Source organism: Danaus plexippus, chromosome 12 (genome assembly GCF_018135715.1).
Source record: "Danaus plexippus chromosome 12, MEX_DaPlex, whole genome shotgun sequence".
Classification (NCBI taxonomy): Eukaryota; Metazoa; Arthropoda; class Insecta; order Lepidoptera; family Nymphalidae; genus Danaus; species Danaus plexippus.
This window is the reverse complement of record NC_083545.1, coordinates 1,401,750-1,424,074: the sequence shown is the minus strand read 5'-3', so window position 1 is coordinate 1,424,074 and position 22,325 is coordinate 1,401,750. Positions and strand designations below refer to the sequence as shown.

Here is a 22,325-nt window from a genome sequence, read left to right as displayed (position 1 = left end):
GATAGTAAAGACCGAAAAAGAAAGGACTAACTTTTGAAATATTAAAGGAATTTTATTTTACATTAAAACTATGAGAATAAAAGAGAAATCAGAAAGATATAATAGAGCCTTCGTCGTAAATACATACATCTTATTACATATTCAATATCATTTTATTTAATTGGTCTCTATGTGGTAATGTCTTAGTTTAAAAATGGCAGCATTTAAGAGAGTAGATAAGATAAGAGTAAATTACGAATAGAACAGAAGAAAGATAGCCATTGTTTTTTATCGTGCTACTAAATTTGTGTAAGTGTTCATAAATTTGTTTAGCATATTTTTTTGTAACCTTAAAAGCAAATATTTGGATATCAAGATTTCTAATTAAAATTTTCCCTAAGTTTGGACTTCAACAATGCAAGTAAAGTTTATTATTGAGAGGATGATTATATCAGCTAAACGAAAACGTTGAAGTGAGCGAACAGTTCCTTGACGCGAGTAAAGAAATAATGTTATCGATATTTAGAGATCCCTCCAAGATTTTCACCATTGTTTATAACTTTGCCAAAAACTTGAAAAGCAAAATCTTGTAAGGAACTTCAGATATTAAAAGTTTCTATAAAATCGTTTTGACGTGCAACATGTTGCCATAATCAACATACAGAGGGAACTATTTAATTATTTGTCTCGCAGGTGGTTTCTATTTCGCTTAGTCAAAACATTTGAAAGACCAGGATTAGTAATTTTTAATTCTTTCATGTTTTGTAACTCAGTTTGTCTTAAGATGTACTTGTAGTCGACGTTTAATAAATTATTTCCAACGTTCATAAATACAAATAAAAAATGAGATTATTAAATAATACTACAACTTTAAAAAGTTTAGTTTGATTTTTCTCAAGCAATTAAAAAGTCACTCTCTGGTATTTTTCAAGAATGATGATATAATTTTACCCAAACAGAGTTCTCAAATAGTTTGTGTTAAGAATAACTTCAGGAACGACGTAATATATACATACATATAGAAAATTATTTCCTACTGGCCTTCCTACAATATTTTGAAGTTGAATGAAAAATTACCCGGAAAATAATGTACGTACGTGGAAAACGTCAAAAGAAAATCAGCTGACAAATACAACATTGGAGAATTAAGCTGCTGAGAAATTTAGCGCCTTTGTAATTAAAGTTCGGAGTGTTTTAATTACTTAAATAGTAGCTCAGTGTTTTAAGAGCGTAGCTGAGTTTAGCTAAAGCATCGAATTAAGTCGCTATTTCAATTCCTTTAAGTACTATAAACGCATTAATTGAATTAAAAAAATAATATAATTAAGAAATGTCTAGAAATTTATGATGAAAATTGAATTTGTTAATTACTGGTCACAAAATTTCAATAGAGTTCCTTTAAGAATTTTAAATTTATATGGATTCAATATTTCTAATTTCGTACTTATTAAATATTTTTAAATCTCTTTATATAAATAAGTTTTTCTCTAAAAATCCTTTTATGTTCCTTTATGGAACTTTTATATAAAATTACCATTAAAAATCTTTTAACCTTGCAATGTTCAATGATATCTAGAAAATTGTTTATGAGGAAAAATTTTAAATTTTAAACTTTATAACAATCAATACGTATTTATTACAAACATATAAAATTAAAACTTATTATGTGGAACTTATAAGAGATACTACGGTAAGATACTTTCTCCATTAATTAAGTTTTTTTTTCAGCTGCCTCTTAAATCCAACAACAAGCGTTGTTAGAAGAAATTTAATCTGTAAAAAAATGCAAACGCTTATTCCTTCACCGATTTATTTCATTTGTGTAAGTTTTATGTGTTTTAATAGGATTTCATTTCTCTATGATTAGTTATTTTTTTTTTAGTCAATCAAAATAATGGTCATCGTTCCACAAACTTACACTTAGGCTTAGAGGATATGTCTTTTGCACTCAAATAATTTAGCAAATATACCAATTAAGTTCCATGGCTGATATGCCTGGTATGTCTCCGAAATGCAATTTCGGTCAGAAATGTTGAGCGTGTTACATCTGCATCCCTTCTCATCGAGTGCGTTGAGATAGGCGTTGTTCTTTATTTATTCTCTTTGTATTATTACAGAGTTAAATATTTCGAAACTATAACTGTGATAATTGCAACTACGCGTTTGTTATTGAGTAGTTTTATGCTTAGACAGTGATAAGGTGAAAACGTTTTAAAATAGAAATAGTGTCCGACTACCAGGAATACAAGCTATTTCAAAACTATTTTAAGTATACTTTGTTATATCATGATGATGATATTCGATATTTTAAATGTTTCAAATATTGAAGTGCGTAATATATACATACTTATATTACACAAATTTTTAGTTAGCATGGTAAACGTGGTCCCGAGATTCACAAAATACAATAATTTTTCATATTCATTTAGTATATTTGGAACAAATAGATGTTAATATAATTTTGTATCCTTACTTTCATGTACAAAGGTTCAGAAAAGGCAAAAATGAACCTTTTAAAGGTTTAAAAGGATTTAACAGAGGTCGTACGTACTATGTTTTACCCGACCTCTGTGTTTTTATATAAAACATTATATATTTGTGATTCGCTTTCTTCACGTGTTTTATATATTGGTGATAATGACTATATTTGTGCTTGTCACAATTTATATAAAATACTTCATGGGTAAAACTCGATTGAATTTAAATGGACATTTTATTTATAATTACAGAAGTTTTAAAAGAAATTACAAGGTATTCAACCCTTTTAAAAAATGTATACCCATTTCGTTGTACTACCATTAACATTTTTAAAATCTGTGTAAGTAACGGCGCTCATCCTGTATTTTCTAAGCAATTTTATTTCGAAATGTTGCAAAGAAGTGTAACCATGACGGTCGATTGGAACAAAGAAGAAAAAATCGTTGATACCGATAATGGGCCATGTTTTTTATACCGTATATCGACATTTAATATATAATATACATGTTATTGTAAAAGTAAATAGTAAGTAAATTATATTTCAAGTAATGTTACAGCCAGCGTAAGAGTAGAGTCTTCTCAAACAAGCACAGTGTGACTAAATTTGTGAAAGCAATATTGTCGTGAATATAAGTGATATTATTAATATTTAAGTGCTCAAATATGAATATACATCATTATTTTGGATGAAACAAATAAAGTCTTTTGAATAAAGTAATCAAAAATTTTTACATGATGTGAGTTTGAAATCATTTCTTACGAAATGAAACGCATGTTTGTTCCAAGTAAATAACATAAATCTTTACCTGTGTGGAAATATAATGAGTTGAAAATAAACAAAAGATATGTTTACTTAACAATCATATGTCGTTTGTTAGTGTTTTAGTCGTTTATTTGATAACGAAATATAAGAAAACCAAATTTACTGGTGTCTATCAAAAACTGCGATCTCGAGTGACTTGCGAGACGTATAATGTCGGTGTAGACATAAAATTGTATTCGTGTATCTAGAATCTATTCTGTAGTATTGCAACCGCTTACTATTGAACAGTTAAAGATACGTTCAAACAATTTGTCGCACTATATTGAATTGATATCACAAAAAGGAAACTATTTTAAAAGACAGACTTCTGTTCATACTTTTCAAAAGCAATTATTAATTCATCTATATTCGTATGACCACAGCAAGCCTCTACCTGTAATATGTAACTGTATTTTTATATAACAGTGATAAAAGAATTTATTTTGCTGAACTAACCATTACCGAATATAATATTTACAGAATGATAAGTACTTAATTTAAGCGTAGCAAGAAAAGGGAAGCAAACTCAGCTTAAAGCTGATTTTCAGTTGGCTCAGCCTGAACAAATACTTCAAATTAAAAGCATGAGATTATAATATTTAATATGAAATAAAAAGATTGTAACAACTATTTTGATGATACGTAAGGTTTAACGTTTACATTAAGTTTAAATGTTGTTATTTTGTTGCGTTTTAAATTTCGCCGATAATAATCATTTATCAAATACAATTCATAATTTATAATGTTTATACATTTTTAAAATTCCCGCATAAAACGTATAGGAGTATAATCAATTGGGAGTTTAGATATCAATTTCAACACCTTATTATAACACATATAATTGTATATATCGGCGCAAGCAGCTTCAACGACGGATGCAACATGAAAATAACTGGCACCAATTATTATAACACCTTATTGGTCGTCGTTACTATTGTTAAAAGTAAAACGAAATCAAAGAGAATAGAACTATGTTTGAATTCTGGTTTAAATATGACGTCTGGACGCACGACAGGGGACTGCAGAGTTCAGCGAGTGCGGAGCATAAAGAACATTCGAGAAATACAAGAACATTTAGAAGAATTGAAGTTTCATTTTAAAATATCTGGAACTTACTGAAACAAGTGACATTAGAGACGTCAGCGAGGCTGGCGTCCTGTCTTTAAAATAATGAATTTATAATAAAATCCGATATATATAAAAATAATCAAGGCAGAAATAGCTTATTTAACAGTGCTGTTGATTTTATTTGTAAATAATTACAATAAGTAATAAATTTAATTATACACCGAGTTATTATATTTAACAAGTTAAAAATTTCCATTTAATTTAATGGCGGCACGTTTAATAAGATAATTTTATTTGTTTTCCATGTATAATTCTGTGGGTACTTTCAGAAACATTCGAAGCTGTTTAATGAATGTGAGACCCGAGACACAATAGAGCCCTCTGACTTAGACCGCTACGTTTGCTGATATTACAAAATTTTATTTAAATATTTCATATTTAATTATTGAAGTAGTATTTATTTAGAAGTAGAAAATAAATATAAAGTTTTAAACATAGGAGATATGTTCGGTTTGAAATGTTTTTATTTGTTAGGAATTCAATTATTGCAGTTGTTCGTATTTTTTATTGTTGTTAAAAATGTTTTGTTTAACTCATTCTGACTTATAAGCAAAAGTTAATTATTAGATGTTTGTCAAACATAACATAGTATTTAAATTTGTTTGTTTGCCATAGTCTGACATGTATATATGTACATATATGTATGTGTATATAAACATGACTTCGATGTGAATCTTAATGTACGTCCTTCTTATGTCATATACTTCGTTACGAGAATTTGAATATTATTATAAAAAAAAAATTAATGTCTTATAACAAAAATCGTAGTATTTTGAATAATATTTTCGTGAACTTTATATTTGAGCCATCGCGAAATTTATTCCGTTTTTTTTTTTTTAATATAATATAGTCAGATTATATTTTAGGATTGATGATAGCATAAACCAATACGCGGTGCGGAGTAAAGGTTTTTTATCTTTCAATTCACCGAATCTAAAGCAGGTTAATCTCCACGATAATGTCAACGGGAATAAGCATTATATGTTTTTGATATTTCAAACAAACATATATATATATATATATATATATATGTTTGTTTGAAATATATAATGTTTGTTATATATATATATATATATATAATTTTATTTTCTTCTGCAAAGTGACAAAGCACATTAAATAATTCTAAGTATATAATAACGGTTACAGTTTTGATGTTACTATTACAGAAAAGGCGATTACATCTTTTTTTTAAACTCGTAATAAAGAAAACTTAAATAATATTGAACATTAATTCTGAACGAACTTGTTAATTTTTAACTTAATATTTTCTAAAGATAATTTGGAACGATTCCAATCTTCGACTCAAATAATGTAACAAGCTACAAATTATTTATTGTGTGTAAGTAGCTTTATTTTCTTTTTATTATTTTACTTTCTTGACCCACGATATAAAAAGGTTTATTTAAAAATTAGGTGTATTAAAATGTTAGGCCACCGATTAACCCCCCCGGGGGGCCGCCACCTTGTCGTGGTGGGGGGGCTTGAGTGCTTCAGTGATCCCCAGGGCTTTACCGACAGGTACTACCATACCGGACGGGTCTGGGGTGAGGGGTCAGACTAAGAGCGGCACAAGCGGTTTCAGTGTCACTCCATGTATCCTCTGCTTACAGAGCTTCATAGGATGTGGCAGTGGCGGTGTACGGACCGCTGGGTAAATCTCCGGGTCCAATGATAGGGGTGGTGTTAAATCACCACAGATACGCAGCGGATTGAGCGCTAGTCCGTTGACCGCCGTAACCCCTTGGCCTTCAATTACGCAACAAAGACCCCGACAAGGCGCAGCCGGGTACGTTGCAAAGGTCAAGGTAGCGGAAGGGGCTTGCCTTTATTGGCCGGCCTACGACAAGGAAAAGTCTATAAATCCCGGGAGAGTACCCGTAAAAACCTGTGGATACCTGGCGACCTCCGCAGTATGTAGCCTTCCCCTCGGAATGGGCGTCACCCGGGGGGCGACCGTTTATTTCGTCCCATACTCGTGGGAACAAAATGAGTTTTCCTAATCCCAATTCAAAGCTAAGTGAGAGTGAAGAAGTAGAGAAGGAGATTGAAAAGAGGACAGGCGGGGTAACTGCTTTGGAGTTTGGCTCTAATCAAAGCCTTAACATGAGCATTGCCAGCTCTGACGGCGAGATCAATAATGGAATACGTAAGAAACGCACCCGTGACGCGGAAGCCGATAGTGAATCGGAAGAAATTCCTGGTCTTTCCAAGTCTCGGATAAAGCGCAGTACACAAGTGCCAAAACGAGGGAGAGGTCGCCCACCCACCACTGGAGTGTATGTGGGAAATGCAAGGGTGAGGAAAGAGCTCGCCGAAGCTAAACGGGCGTCAATGGAGCTTCTTACACAGACAGAGGTGTCTAATTTCACCCAAAAGCGTCGGCTCGAAAGAACGTCTCGATCTCTTGAATCGTTGGTCACCCTGGATTCTCGTCCTTCTAATAGTATGTTTGACAAGGTCGAGAAAAGCATCAGTGTCATCACCGAAGTGGCAATAAAATCGAAGAACTTGAAGGGTGCCTTTGTCAAAGCTCTTAATGAAGCGGCATCCAATATTCGAGAGGCTATGGAAGCCCTCCAATGTCAATCTTCCACGGAGGAAACTCGACGTCTTCAAGCGGACAATAAGAGTCTTCGAGATGAATTGGCAGCACTTCGCAAAGAAGTACATAATATGCGTGCAGCCATGGGAAAGTCGGCAAGTCCATCCCAGGAACCTATACTGCCAGTGCAGAGGATGGATGACGTCGTGCGCGAAGTTTTGTCCCAGGTAGGGACAATGATTAACGCACGATTTGAAGCAATGGAAGAGCGATTGCTTCCTGAGAAGCGTCTTAGACCACCTCTGGCCGCGGATAAACGGGCTGCAGAACGAGTTGGGATATCCTCAGCGACGAACTTTGCCCTCTCACCTCTGGAGAGGCCATGGAACGCTGTAGTCCAAAGTAAGGGAAAAAAGTCAACACCTGCAGCAACCACTTCTGGGGCTAACTCTATCGAGACAAGTGCTTCCATATCAAAACGAATGACCCAGACGTCAAAACCGTTTCACCGAAAAGCACCAGACTCACAGTCTACGGCGGCATCTAATCTTGCAGAGGCGTCTGTGTCTACTGCAGAGTCTTCGAGGAAAAACTTTAAAAACAAGAAAAGACAAGCAAAGCAAAGGTTAATTGCTCCACGAACGGCAGCCGTAGTCCTTACATTGCAGCCAGATGCTGTTGAAGAAGGAATCACGTACAGAGATATCCTTGCCAAGGCACGCCAAAGGTTGGATCTGAGAGCCTTAGACATCCCTGCAGGCCTTACAATTAGGCAGGCAGTCACTGGTGCACGAGTACTGGAGTTGCCTTCAGGAGTCTCGAGCGAAACAGCAGATCGTTTTGCTGTTAAGCTTCGGGAAGTTCTCGCCGGTGAAGCACGAGTCACTAGGCCGATAAAGTGCGCGGAGTTACGTCTTACTGGTCTGGATGACTCAATAAGCAAAAACGAGGTACTAGCTGCGGTTGCATCAACGTCAGGCTGCCCCCCAGAACATATCAAAGTAGGTGAGATTCGTTTTGGTGCTCGAGGAACTGGATCTTTATGGGTACAGTGCCCAATTACAGCTGCAAAAACACTTGCGGCGACTGGGCACCTACAAGTGGGATGGAGCAAAGTTCGCATTATAACGTTAGAGCAGCGCCCGATGAAATGTTTTCGGTGCATGGAAATCGGGCATACACGGCTCCAATGTAGCTCACAAGTAGATCGCACTAATCTCTGTTACCGCTGCAGTGAACCTGGCCATAAGGCGGCAACATGTGCCGCTAAACCGCATTGTGCAGTCTGTGCCCATGTGGGCAAGCCTGCGGAACATACGATGGGGGGCAGAGGATGCTCCCCTACAAAAAATAGGAATAAGGTTGGCCGTGTCCCAGCCTCCCAACAGACGGATCAGCAGACATTGGAATCGGAGGAAACTAATATAAACCCTACTAATGGATAATGTTCGAAAGCAATTCCTCCAGGTGAATTTGAACCACTGCGCAAGTGCCCAAGACTTGCTGTTCCAGGCACTTACGCAGTGGCAAATCGGGCTTGCCATTGTCTCGGAACCCTACTACATTCCTAACTGCTGGGCAAGCGATATGACAGGCACTGCTGCCATATATGTCAAAATTGACGCTGCTTGCCCCTCAATAAAAGAGAGAGGAAACGGTTTCGTCGCGGTTGATTGGGAAGAATACACTGTATTTTCTTTGTATTTTTCTCCCAACAAAACTTTCGTCGAGTTTGAAACATTTATGAATGAGATACAAATAGCTGTTAGAAGAGTTGCACCGCGCCCAGTGATAGTGGGTGGCGATTTTAATGCCAAAAATACGGCCTGGGGCTCACCAACCACCGACCCTCGAGGTAGGCTGGTGGAGGATTGGGCCACAGAGTTGGGATTGGTTCTTCTCAACCGTGGATCTGCATCTACGTGCATACGCCCACAGGGGGAGTCAATCGTAGACCTCTCCTTTGCAAGTTCCACTGTTTCTGGATCTATTCACGACTGGCGGGTTGAAGAGGAGGTAGAGACTTTATCCGATCATTTGTATATTCGGTTTAGCATCTTTCCGCGTAGAGTACTAACAGCCACTCGACCTCTTTCCACGTCGACCACTTTATTCCCACGCTGGGCCTCATCAAAAGCAAATATAAATCTGCTGGAAGAGGCTATTATTATTGAATCCTGGAGCTCTCACTCTGTTGAAATTTTAACAACAGACCAAGAGGCGATGCTCTTTGGTGATGCGATGAGAAGGATCTGCGATGCCTGTATGCCTCGAGTACGTCGGCAGGTACGAAAAAAACAGGTGTATTGGTGGACAACCGAAATCGCAGTTCTTCGCAAAGAATGCATAACTGCTCGTCGGGAATCTCAGCGACAGAGACGAAGACGCCCTAGAAATGAAGATTTAGAAAACCAGCTGCGGGAGATATATTGCAAAGCGAAAAAAGCCTTGAAATCTGCTATATGCCGAGCCAAAGAAACTGCCTGGATGGAACTCACTAGGGAGCTGGACCTCGACCCATGGGGTCGCCCATACCGAGCAGCGAGGGGCAAATTAGTACGAAGTCAGCCAGTTGCTGAATCCATGCCAACGGAACGTCTAATTTCAGTGCTGGCAGCATTATTTCCGGCTCCGTCTCAGCGACATAATCCCACACATGTCCATGACCCAGAGATGGACCCAGAAGAAGATGTCCCTCCAGTGACCGAGAGGGAACTTGGATCCTCACTCTTGCGTCTTCGCCATCGCAAAACTGCCCCTGGTCCTGACGGCGTGCCTGGCAGAGTAATGAGTCGGGCTCTGGGACCCCTGGAGGAGAGATTGCGGAATCTTTTTACTGCTTGTCTTCAACGTGGACAGTTTCCAAAGTGCTGGAAGGAAGGCCGAGTCGTTCTTATCCCCAAAGAAGGCCGCTCTCCTGAGTTACCGTCGGCTTACCGACCTATCGTCTTATTGAACGAGACAGGTAAACTACTGGAGAGAGTGGTTGCCTCTCGGATCATACACCAGTTGGTTGAAGAGGGTCCTGATCTGTCGGATGCGCAATATGGTTTTCGTCCTTCGCGTTCTACCATTGACGCCATACTTGATGTCAGAGGGTTTACAGAGAGGCAGCTAGAGAACGGTAGCACAGTATTGGCGGTCTCTCTTGATATTGCAAACGCATTTAACACGTTACCGTTTGCGGCCATCGAGGATGGCCTGTCCTATCATCGTTTGCCAAAGTACCTTCGCGTTTTTATTGCGTCGTATCTCCGAGATAGGACAATTTTGTGTGTGGGCCGCGAAGGTATCCTTGTTCGAAGAAATATGCGTTGCGGTGTTCCACAGGGATCGGTTCTTGGTCCACTTCTGTGGAACATTGGATATGATCGTGTTCTTCGTGGAGCCCTATTGCGCGGGCTTCGTATTGTTTGTTACGCAGATGACACGCTGGTTCTAGCCCATGGAATTACACATCATGAGGCGATTAGTTTGGCAGAGGTTGGAGCGAGACTTATTGTCTCTCGTATCGAAAATCAGGGCCTAAGGGTCGCCCTTGAAAAAACCGAGGCTTTATTCTTCCACGCTCCCCGTAGAAGACCGCCTGAGGGAATAATACTCCAAATCGGAGAGGTAGAGATTCGAGTTCAAGATGATATGAAGTATCTTGGTCTGGTCCTAGACAGAAGATGGTCTTTCGCCACTCATTTCAAGAGGTTGACACCAAAATTGCTTAAGATGGCTACTGCCTTGGGACGCCTCCTGCCAAATATTGGTGGGCCAGGTTCCGTATGCCGACGCCTATACATGGGGGTCATCAGATCCATGGCTCTTTATGGTGCGCCTGTATGGGTAGACCACTTGAAAACCGCAAATAAATCGCTACTGCGACGACCGCAGCGCGCTGTGGCCATCAGAGCGATCCGGGGCTACCGTACGGTAGCTTGTGAGGCGGCATGCGTACTAGCTGGGTCCGCTCCTTGGGACCTTGAGGCGCGAGTTCTAGCGGAAATATACCATAGGGTCGCTGATATTAGGCGATGCGGTGATAACCCAGTAAAAGAGCAGGTGGAACGGTGGAGACGCCAGGGTCGTATCATCTTGATGCGCACCTGGGCACAAAGACTGATGAATCCGACAGCTGGACACAGAGTGGTTGAAGCCATAAGACCAATCCTAGACGAATGGGTTTGTTCTCGAAATCGAAATTTGACGTTTCGAATGGTGCAGGTATTGACCGGACACGGATGTTTTGGTCACTATCTGTTTGCAATTGGGAGGGAACCGTCGAAAAGATGTCACCAATGCGTCTCCGAAGACGACACAGCGCAACACACGCTAGCGGAATGTCCAGCATGGGAAGAGCAGCGGAGAGAGCTCCGCAATGTCGTTGGTACAGACCTCTCGCTGTCGACCATTATGCAAATGATGGTCCGTAACAGGGTAGCGTGGGCGGCGATGGCTTCCTTCTGTGAGAAAGTCATGTCACTGAAGGAGGCTGACGAAAGAGAACGGGAAAAGGCACCTTCCTCTGATCCGATAAGACGACGTCGTGTGGGACGAAGGCGGACAGCGCATGAGCGCCGTCTCCCGCCTTAACGGGCTTCCGGGTGGTGGACGTGGGGACGTCTGCCACCTTACGGTCTGAGGCCCCGAGTATGCACACTAAAATGAAGAGCCCAACTGTAGTGGAAAATACCCCCTTTTGTGGGGCAGCCGATGCTAGACCACAGCAGAATCGCCTTGCGGGCCCTGTGGCTTAGCAGAAGAGCGGCGCGTGGAACAACCCGTGGGGTTTTAGTCGGTAGTGCGTCCTTATCAGGACGAGAGTCCGACATAACTCCTCTTTCTTCCTCCCCAAGCAAGAGAGTATGCATTAAGCATTTCCCCACGAGAAAAAAAAAAAAAAAAAAAGGCCACCGATTAAAAAAAAGGCCAACGATGTCACCCAAAGTCGGTATCAAATTTCGTTAAGTTTCTTTTATTTCAGGACTTTCGAAATTTAATATCAATATCAATAAAAATTTTGGGTCCTATAAAAAGTCATTAAATTTCAGAAAAGCAATAAATATTTTCTCCACTTAAATGTTATTACTATAGAAAACCCATGTGACTGATCGTTGTTGAGATACAATATATAATAAATAGTAAAAATGTCGATGGCACTGGAGAATTAAAAAAAAAAAACCGCCGAGAACTCAAACTTAGATTCCATAATATATAAACCATTCGTTGATATCAACTCACAATTTATCAGTTAACTGATTGTTTATATAGTTTTTCATAAATTTATTCAAAAAGACTATCACAATATAGTGAATTTCATACAATTCATTATTATTTTTTTTCGTTAAAAATAAGTTAGTGTAAAACAACAGGCTTGAGCATGTTCACAAAACGCACCCGTATAACTACTTCCGTCAAAAAGATTTAATACACGAATGAAATATTACTGAAAGCGTTGGATTCATATTGATGAATTTGACATATAATAAAGGCTATTTCAATCAGATTATTTGTCTTTTTTTTAGCACTATTAAAGTTTTTTGTAATTAAAAAATATTCAGAGTAAATATTAATATTATTTTTTATAAAAGAAAGATTTATTTCTTGTCTCAGGGTTACACAGAAGAAAAGTTGTGTAGAATTTAATTTCCGTAATAATCAACAAACATACTTCTAACAAAGAAATACGTCGAGAAATCTTATCTCTGTCATTGACTTTTCATGTATGTAGTATCGTTCGCATCAAAGGTTATATAAACAATTTACTAAATGCTTATTGATTGTAATGTGAAAATCATTGTTTTTAATTAACATTTTTAATTATAAAGCCATTAAATAATGGTGATTATGATTTTCATATTAATTCTATATAATGCGAACGAACGCGTGTAAAGTTCGAGTAATAGAGGTATCGAAGATTTTTCAAATATTCAAGAATTTTTTTTTCAAATATTTATATAACAGATTCATTTTCGTAACCAAAATGTCTAAAATAGATATAATTAGTATGATATATAATGCGTATGTAATAATATATAATACATAATACTCATAAGTGTACGTCAGAAGGATTTTAACTGAAATGAGAAGAATTACTTATGTACAGAAGACACAGACAAGTTAATGTGTATTTATGGATTTGACCGTAACAGGCTCTAAGTCAACCACAGTCGAAGACATTTATGGATAAAAAAGTAGGTAATAATATTGTTTAATAACAAGTAAAATAACTTTATGAGGGTGAGAGACTGGAGACTTTACAAGTATTCTTATACCTATTAATTACTTTATCAGCAAAACTTATTAATTATTATTTATTTATACCAAACAATCATATTATTTTTACTCTAGATGATTATTTTATTTTGTCTAGAAAAAAATCCTTAGACGATATTATTAAATTTCATAATAAAATTTATAATGCAGATCAAATACAATATAGTATTTAAACTCCCATCTGAAAGTTTTATAAGTTCTGAGTGACTTTAAAAAAGCGGAAAATTCTAATTTATTCATAGAATATCGATCGAAAACTTAAAAGCAAATATGTTTATTTTAGTTTAAAGTGCTTCACTCTAGCGCTATAATGTTAAATATTCATAATATCGCTTTTAGAAAAGTATTAAGTATTTTGTTTTATGCCAAAAATCAACAATATATTCATTTAAAAATGTAATAGTAGCTCATATATATACATATACATACATACGCAAGGACCTCCATCACCTTGGCGTACAATAATTGTTTTTATAAATTCATTACAATTCAATGATAAAAACTTGAATACTAGGTGTAAACACAAACCTGCCTCTAAATACAATTAAAATTAATGTTTATTAAACTAATTAATTTATTATGACAGCCAGCAAATTTAATAGTTTTTCGCTTGAAGGCTAATAAATACGTGCTTATAGACAGTAGCTGATAATCGATAGAATATGATTGTCATAGAGTCGAAAGAAGCAATATACCTTTATTGCAAGCGTTATTATTGCTACTTAGAAATTATATACTTTCTTTAATAATTTTAACAACCATTATATTTACCAACTGTTTCGAATAGATCGTACATTTATCACTAGTATTGAGTTTTATTTTAATTAAGAAATGTAGCTTTCTGCAGTCTTCCATTTGTAGCTAACGTAACATAATTCACTAACCAAAATTATTTCTTATTGAATTAAAAACCAACATTTAATGAAATAAGAAAAAAATTGTGTTATTTATTTTATTTTCTTCTAGTTATATATCAAATATTGCAATGAAATTTGCATTAATAATTACTAAATCTTAATTCATATAAAATATGTTCGTATTTCAGTATATTTAATTTAATATCAATGTATATACATACGTTTCGCTGTATTAAATGTCTTTAGAGTTCTCTCTATTTATTTTATTATAAGGCAAAGGTAATACAACAATACCACAATAACATATACAACACCAGTTTTTGTATTTAGTTTTTTTTAAATTTCTTCCTTTTATTAAAACTATAAATTGTGAACCTATACAAAATTATTGATGGCATGACATAACACGTTCGTAAAAAATCTTGTACACTCTCAGAACTTACGTGTCCAAAAACAACAATTGTTTTTTTATATATTTTTTAATTCTTAAAAACATGAAAGTCTCGGTACATCTAGGAAGGAAAAATAATAAATTTCCTCTCTAAATCGGCTTTCCGTTAAGTCAATGTCATGTTTACGAAAAGGAGAACACTGAAAACAGGATAATACAAAAATACCCTAAAACTTTGGTATTCTTTGTTGTCAATGTTATAAGTTATATCAATAACGTTCCTCTGATGAATTGTGAAAAAAATAATAATAAAAAATCATAAAACCTTGAACGAAATATTTTGAGAACAATAATTTGTTGAAGGTTAATAATTTAAAGAATATTCGTACGACATCCAACGATCAAACCAACATTTTCACTTTAAATAATTTAGAGCTGATAATAGACAAAAGAAAAACTATTTTAAGTTCTCCCTTTAATTCCACCTACACGCAGTATCTTTTACTGAAACAACAAAGTATTCTTACTGGTTGGCATTTTGGTTCTGTTAACTCAATTTTAAAATTTACTTTTATAACTTTCTCCTACATCTAGGAAATTATGTGGGGATGAATATGATCCTGAACAATAAATAACATTATAAAATATATTCAGGCAATGATTGAATAAATCATTGGAACTCACTGCGAGAAAATTTGTAAGATAAATAATAAATCTCGAAGCGACGGTAGCGTGAAAATGGACTTGTGTAAACAAATACGAGATAATATAACGAATCAGGAAGTTTGTTTGAGAAAGTTTGTTTTTCTTTCGTTATATAAATGGTATTCCTTTCTCTACCATATATTATATTTTTAATCACTCGTAATGTATATGTTCACATCGTTATACATTTTTCTCTTTATGAACTTTACTGGTGCTGTTTTCGCTCAATGTAGAAATATTATTCAGTTTTCAAATGCAGTTAGAACTTATGCCACCAATCGAAATAGTGGCGAATTCTCTATAAAAACACTGTAGATGAATCAAAATTATAAAGGTAAACTAAAATGATATCATACCCCCGTATCCTTGCTGGTCTCAAGGCCCTCTCAAGCTTAGAAAAAAAATCATCGGTCATAGATAATGTTTGTAGTTTTAGGTATTCTTATAAAATTCAATATTCTCTCATTATATTTCAGCCATCAGCAAACTCGTAATATAATAAAATTGTTCCTTAATGTTATCAGTAGCGTATTCCTTAGCGAGCGGAATCTACATACTTTTTAGTATTTAATTTCTTTTATGTCGATGTTTTTTTAAATTATATAATACTTTATTTGTTTGACAAATAAAGTATTATATAATAATAATTTCCATCCGTTTAGACCAATCCACGCATAGTTTCCTTGGTTTATATTTTTTTCAAGATTCGCGCTTGCGATCTTCATTATGACTAGTCTGTCATTATATTTTACTATTTTATATATTTTATCACAATTAAAGTATTTATGTGAATATAATAATAGTTCAGTGTTTTTTTTTTCTTTTTACAGTTCTTCATTACTTTAAGTTAGTACAATTAATCCATTAATACTTTTATTGAAAGCGCCTAATCCTTTAAATTTTCATTTAATTTCAAATGTCACTCGGTGTAAATAGAGCAATTAACTATTCAGTATAAGAACACTTTTATGAGTATTCAGAATATTGACTAATCTATTTATATCTTTGTCAATTTCTAAACTTTTCAAGAACTTATTTCGTTTGGAATTTTTAGTATACTTTAAGTTGTTCTGAATTTGAAAGGTGCAAAAAAATATAATTCCTAGAGGGAAAATATCAGATGAAAATCTATTTCGGCCCTGAAATTATGTAATTATGAAGATAAATATCTAGGTTTCATTCAAGACTGATGCTTATCGTAATTGTTGAATAAACTTTGCCGAGCGCACTTACTGTTAAGCTATTGGAACAATCCATTTACCTCGAGCTCTACAATAGAAACAGTTTTGAGTTGGCCCAACCAAGTATCTGATTTCGTAAAGTTATAATTTAAGACTTAACTTCTAAGTAACGGTTGTAATGATCGGATTTGTATTAAATTTATTTAGTTCATTTTAAGTGAAATGTGTTGCTATCAAATAAGTATATTCAAAGAAACAAATGAGTGACTCAATAGTAACCGGAATGACAAGAATATTTTGAACAAATATTAATGATGGGATTGCTTCCAAAGTTATTGCTTGCTGACGAAGTTATCACTCTGACCCAAATTTAATATATGAAAAGCATTATTATTTCAGTGGTTTTGATATTTTTCTTTTTTGCTGGTGATGTATAAATGATATATTGTGCATTTGTTTGATCCAGCCAGGGCTGCCCGAGCTTAAAATAACAAAACAATAACTTCTATACTTTGGTTGAACATTCGATAATTGTTAATTACTTCTGGTATATGTACAGCTAGATAGTCTTTGAAGGAAATAGGTCAGACGGATGTGTGCATACGGACGTCTGTTAGTATTGAATTTGTATCTAAATTGCTGACGGCTATTAAATGTGAAATTCGTTCAATTAAATACTGACAAATAGAATTCATATCGTTTATAAAATTTTAAGATTATCGAAAATATGTATGAAAAGATATTAGAATGTTTGACATTTAGAGGTTATAATTAATTCAGTTATAATTTTCTTATTAAAATAAAATGACCTCTATCACTTGCTGAAGACGACATATAAAATATTAATAGAGTAGGGTCAGGTTCTTTTAATAATATTAGGCTTTTGTTTGAAATAATGTAATGAAATTTAAAAAAAATGCCTTAAAGTAAATTCCACATATCTACGTCTTTCCTAAATCAAGTTTTTGAAAAAGGTTTTACAAATATTTTGTATAGTAAGCGTCTAGTTCTGAAAATACCACTATGAAAATTAATCAGTCTTTTTTTTACAATTCAATCATATTAGTAATACACATTTAATTTTAAACTGGAGATCTGGGATATTATGATAACATTACAATAATTAAGAATGCAACCGAACTATTGACGTACTGATTTTTCACTGTTTAAAATATTTTTAATTTGATTTTATATTGAAGCCTCTTAAATTTCATTCATTTTTTTACGAAAGAAGCTACTTTATTACGGGACAAAAGTATGATATCATTTGCCTATTGATCACAATTTTCTATTCATGTTTCATCCAATTACCTTCTGTAGTTTGAGAATGCTAGACATAACGTTCAATATTAGTCGCGGTTCGTATTTTTGTCAGTACATAAGAGACACCTATCGAGTAAGATTTGCGGGAAATTGTTGTTATAGAATTCCTAAGCTCTTTCTTCTCCAATAAAGATTTTCATCATTTTAAAAAGGATTCACCATCTTCCATATTTGGTCACATCTATGTCTAAAAATATCTAAGCTTCAAAATTTGTCCTATATTCCTTATCACTAAAATGTTTTTGTTTATTAATTTGACAATTTAATATATGTATACCAGTAAAAGTATTATTGCACGATTATAATCTATATATACTTAATGAGATGTAACTCTTAAGCGAGTATTCATTTAAATAGATATATATTTTCAGATTACCACGCGCTTTTATTACTTCAAACTACACACTCCCGACGTTTCGGTTACTTTGCAACTATGATCATACGAGATCAAAATGTCTTTCAGTTGGTCGTATTATAAAATAACGTTGAAACGTTTTGAGTATGTACATAGTTTAAAATAATAAAAAAACGTAGTATATGAAAATATTAGCCTTATTTATATATACTTATTTTATGGATATATAACAACTGTGTTATAAACTCCCAGATTGTTGTTTTGAACTCGTTAAGAACAATTTGAATTTTAATTAAAATAATTAGGATTGAGAAATTGAAATAAGATATTGTGTTAAGATGTTGTTACTTTAGACTTGTTTCTTTAATCGTTTCTTCAATTGCTTTGTCCACGATGTCTATATTTTAAAAATGTATTTACTATTTTTTCCACTTTGATTTAAAAAAGTCTAATTTAACAAACTATAACTTCTGTACTTTGCAAAAGGCTGAAGGGTTTTTTAAAAAATTGGAAAATTGTAAAGAATACGCCCGTAGTATATATATGATATTTTTTTAGAAGTTTTCCTGTCCTGCTGTGATGACATCATGAACCTTTGTAAAATGACTTCAAGGAAGTTTGTTTATCGTATAATCCAAGATTCAACAATTGAGATAGCATCGTTGACAACAAAATTGTTTGTTTGCGCAAATTTTCGTGGTATAAAGTTGACGGGCGTCCCCGTTTCATTATAATGGGTGTGGTTTCTTCATTATACATATAAGTACATATCCAGTCTGGCAAAGTTATGGTACTGAAATAGCAAAGTGAACATAATACTTAATATTCAAACTATATATTAGAATAAAAATGACTCACAAGGTTAAAGCTGAACTGTAACATAAAAAGTGGTTATGTTGAATAATTCGAATCTATTGAGTTCGAATAGATTGAAAATACAAGTTTGAAATGTTAAGTAACTCATCACTAGACCCAAGAAATACTTGAATGAGGATATACATAAATATGTCTCGCGTTGAAAAAATACTTAAAAGAAATATTCTAAATCTTAAGTTGTATGATTGTTAAGGAATATTGAGGTCGTAATAATATTTGCTGGCACTAAGCTTTCCTTAAAGACAAATTTAATTCAAATTTGAAATACATTTTTTCCGCCAAAATGAGTATCCTGCAATATAAGCAAAATAAGACTCGCTGTTATTAGTCAATTTTTTTTTTTTTTATCCGACAGACTATAAGTAATTATAACAAGCTAAGCCGACTATCATTATCATTAGACAAAATAATATATATATATATATATATTGTATAGTTTGCAGTTTGCATGAGGTGTATTGCCATAAGCAAAACGTAGTATTTTATCACGACTTGATAGAAACACTAAAAACTACACGATACATCCAAAACAGTCCATACGTGAAATAGTTGTTGCGGAGAATAGTTATAATTAGACTATTGAATATGGCTTCACTAAAAATACACTTTAGTCACTTGTGACGTATATCTTTAAAGAACTATTTGTGAATTTAAAACAGTACATCCTTATAAATATAAACAATATCAATTATTTAAGGGTAAGACACTTATTGATCGTCTCTACATCTGTTTCTTTTAATTGTTCAGTTTCACTCTAACTAGCGGACATAAAACAATATTAAAAAGTTGTTTCTCTTAATATCAAAGTTTCTTATGACATTTATAAATATAACATATTGAAGAGAAAATCCTACATTGTATAGAAAAAAAATATCCTCTTGTATAGGAACATAGATTAAATACTTCTTTATGCCATTCATGTACGTTACAGATAACGCATTGAATGATGTCAGTTTTGCAACATTGGCGAGATTACTGTCATGAAGATGAGTAATATACTGTGTTAGATATTTCGTTGAAATAATATTGTAAGCACAATTATATTAAGTGTTACATTTTACTTTACTATTAGGTATGCTTGTTAATCAAATTTAAAGCGATATAAGAGGTAGAGATCAATAGTTTTTATAGATGACTATTATTGTATTTCTTTCCAAAGTAATTTATATATATATATATATATATATCCATCCCGCGTATATGCAAAAACTATCTTCTCAAATATTTTAAATAAAATATATATAATATTTTTTTCTTTCCTATGCCTTCTTTTATTAGATATAAAGTTGTCGTTATCTGAAAATAAAATAACCCTTTCAAAATTATCAAGTTCGGTTTAAATTTTTTTGGACTTATATAAGTAGGTTGTTGTGGATATTACACCAATATAACAAAAATGTGAGACTAGTTTGACTTTATCTCAAGAGTCCATCTAACACTACAAACATGAAAGCTGTAGACATTTTTAATAAATACGAAATATTAAGACAATTATAAATTAAACTTTTCATAGTTAATAGTTTTGATCAAAGTAGCATTTTGAGCGAAAACTCATATAACCAACCAGTTATTATACTATATAGTATCATATAGAATTAGAAATACATACCATTAATTTTATTTCTGCTTTTATGTGTATATCAGTTGTAATGTTCATCAGTTGTTTAAACATATTTTTCTACATTATATCAAGGTTTAAGCTCAAATAACCAAAATTTGATAACGTTAAAATACGTACGATGTTAGATAAAAGATTAGGTACAACCTAACATTTTTAATCACTTGTATTCTATGCTTTCTTAACCTTATTCTTTTTTAAGTTTCATAAAGTTGCAACTTTTAATCTAAAGTTTTTGAGGACAAATTTTATGAACTGGCCTTTAAATTTATTTTTTTGCAAACAAATGAATGATTTAGAGCTTAAATACATTTTGTAGCACAAAATTATAATTCTATTAAAAGTTATAAAGATATATTGATTTTTTATACCTCTTTATGACTTTTGAAATGAGGAAACTGTGCAGATTCTTATTTTAAAAGCAAGAAATATATAACGGCTAAATTGGATGATTAGAAAGTACTTAATTTTACATTAGGCAAAAAACATATGCTCGCTCTGCGATATTTCTGAATCAATTTTGAAGTTGCTATATTAATAATCTCTTGTTTAGATAAATTTTATAGGTTAACTATAAAAATAATATAACTCTTAATGAGACAATTATTTTCAAAAAAATAAACTACTCGTGTATTTAATTAGTAATATTTATTAAATTGAAGTTGAAAACAAGTAATGAGACAACATGAAGTGTGCGGGAAATTGCAAAATAGGTCTTACACGTTACTATACACAGTTCTGTTATTATAAACTTTCAGACTTAATAACTTGTTCCTAAGAGCTGTTTTCCTGGTATTCTCTAAAGAATTCTCGTGGATGAACATCACTACAAACAATGTAGCATAAATTGTTACTAAGTATAAATTTTACTATAAGTCATAATTTAAGTATCATTGAATTTTTATCAGGAAAATACAAAGAAAATTAAGGAAATCCTGAATAGTTTCTTCAGTATTCAAAATAATAATAAAAAGATAAATAGTTTATAAGTCGTACTTTAATGTTAATGTTTGTTGTTCTTAAACTGACTTGATTTTAATTAATTTAATTTAGAGGTATAAAACGATGATATGTTACCATAAGTTGCTTACCGTGTGCCTTAACTCAATACGTAATAAATACTCTATTTCCTCAGTTGTAGGGAAACGTAATTTTTCTATGTGAAAATTTTATATCGTATCTCTTAATACCTTCCCTATAAAATGTTTAAAAACAAATACTCACCAAAATACTGCAAAATTTAAAAACAATTTCCAAACACAAACAAAACTGTACCAAAGAATTATATGTATTTCATATGTTGCCAAATAAAATAATATTTAATAAACCAAATTACTTTCAAATCATTTAAAATTCAAACGTTTTCGCGCTAAATATTAAACAGAGTATTGAGCGGCTTTCGCGTGTGATCGGACGAAAGACCAGATTGAGACTGCCATGTACTTCACAGTGATACTATAGATAACACTATATATAAATATAAGTAGAATAAAAACTCAAATAATCTTAATATTTTAATTTTCTGTTTACATTATACACATGTTTTAATAGAATTATGTTGTTTTACAATGGGCTCTCTCGTAGTCTCTTGAGATTCTGTGTTATCTAAGTAGAAATAATTTTACTAACATATCTTGATATAATTTTAATGATTATTAATTAAAATATTAAGTATGTTCTTTTTGGTGTTTAATAGATATCATCAAATTTAAATTATTTTAATTTCTTTATAAATTTTTTTCTTATTGTTTACGAAGCAGTAATTTTAACCTGTTAGTATTTTACTTAATATTTAGCTATTAAACTATTATTATACTCTATTGCAT

The 22,325-nt window shown here is 33.3% G+C and overlaps 1 protein-coding gene across 1 annotated transcript in view; it reads right to left on the bottom strand.

Annotated features, from left to right (window-relative positions):
• The window catches only part of LOC116772566 (prolactin-releasing peptide receptor-like), a 29,489-nt gene extending 7,556 nt beyond the window's left edge, over positions 1-21,933 (bottom strand). Inside the window, exon 1 of the mRNA XM_032664796.2 lies at positions 21,724-21,933. The gene's annotated coding sequence lies outside the window, so the exon portion shown is untranslated. The remainder of the gene's footprint in view (positions 1-21,723) is intronic.
• Between the last annotated feature and the right edge of the window lie 392 nt (positions 21,934-22,325).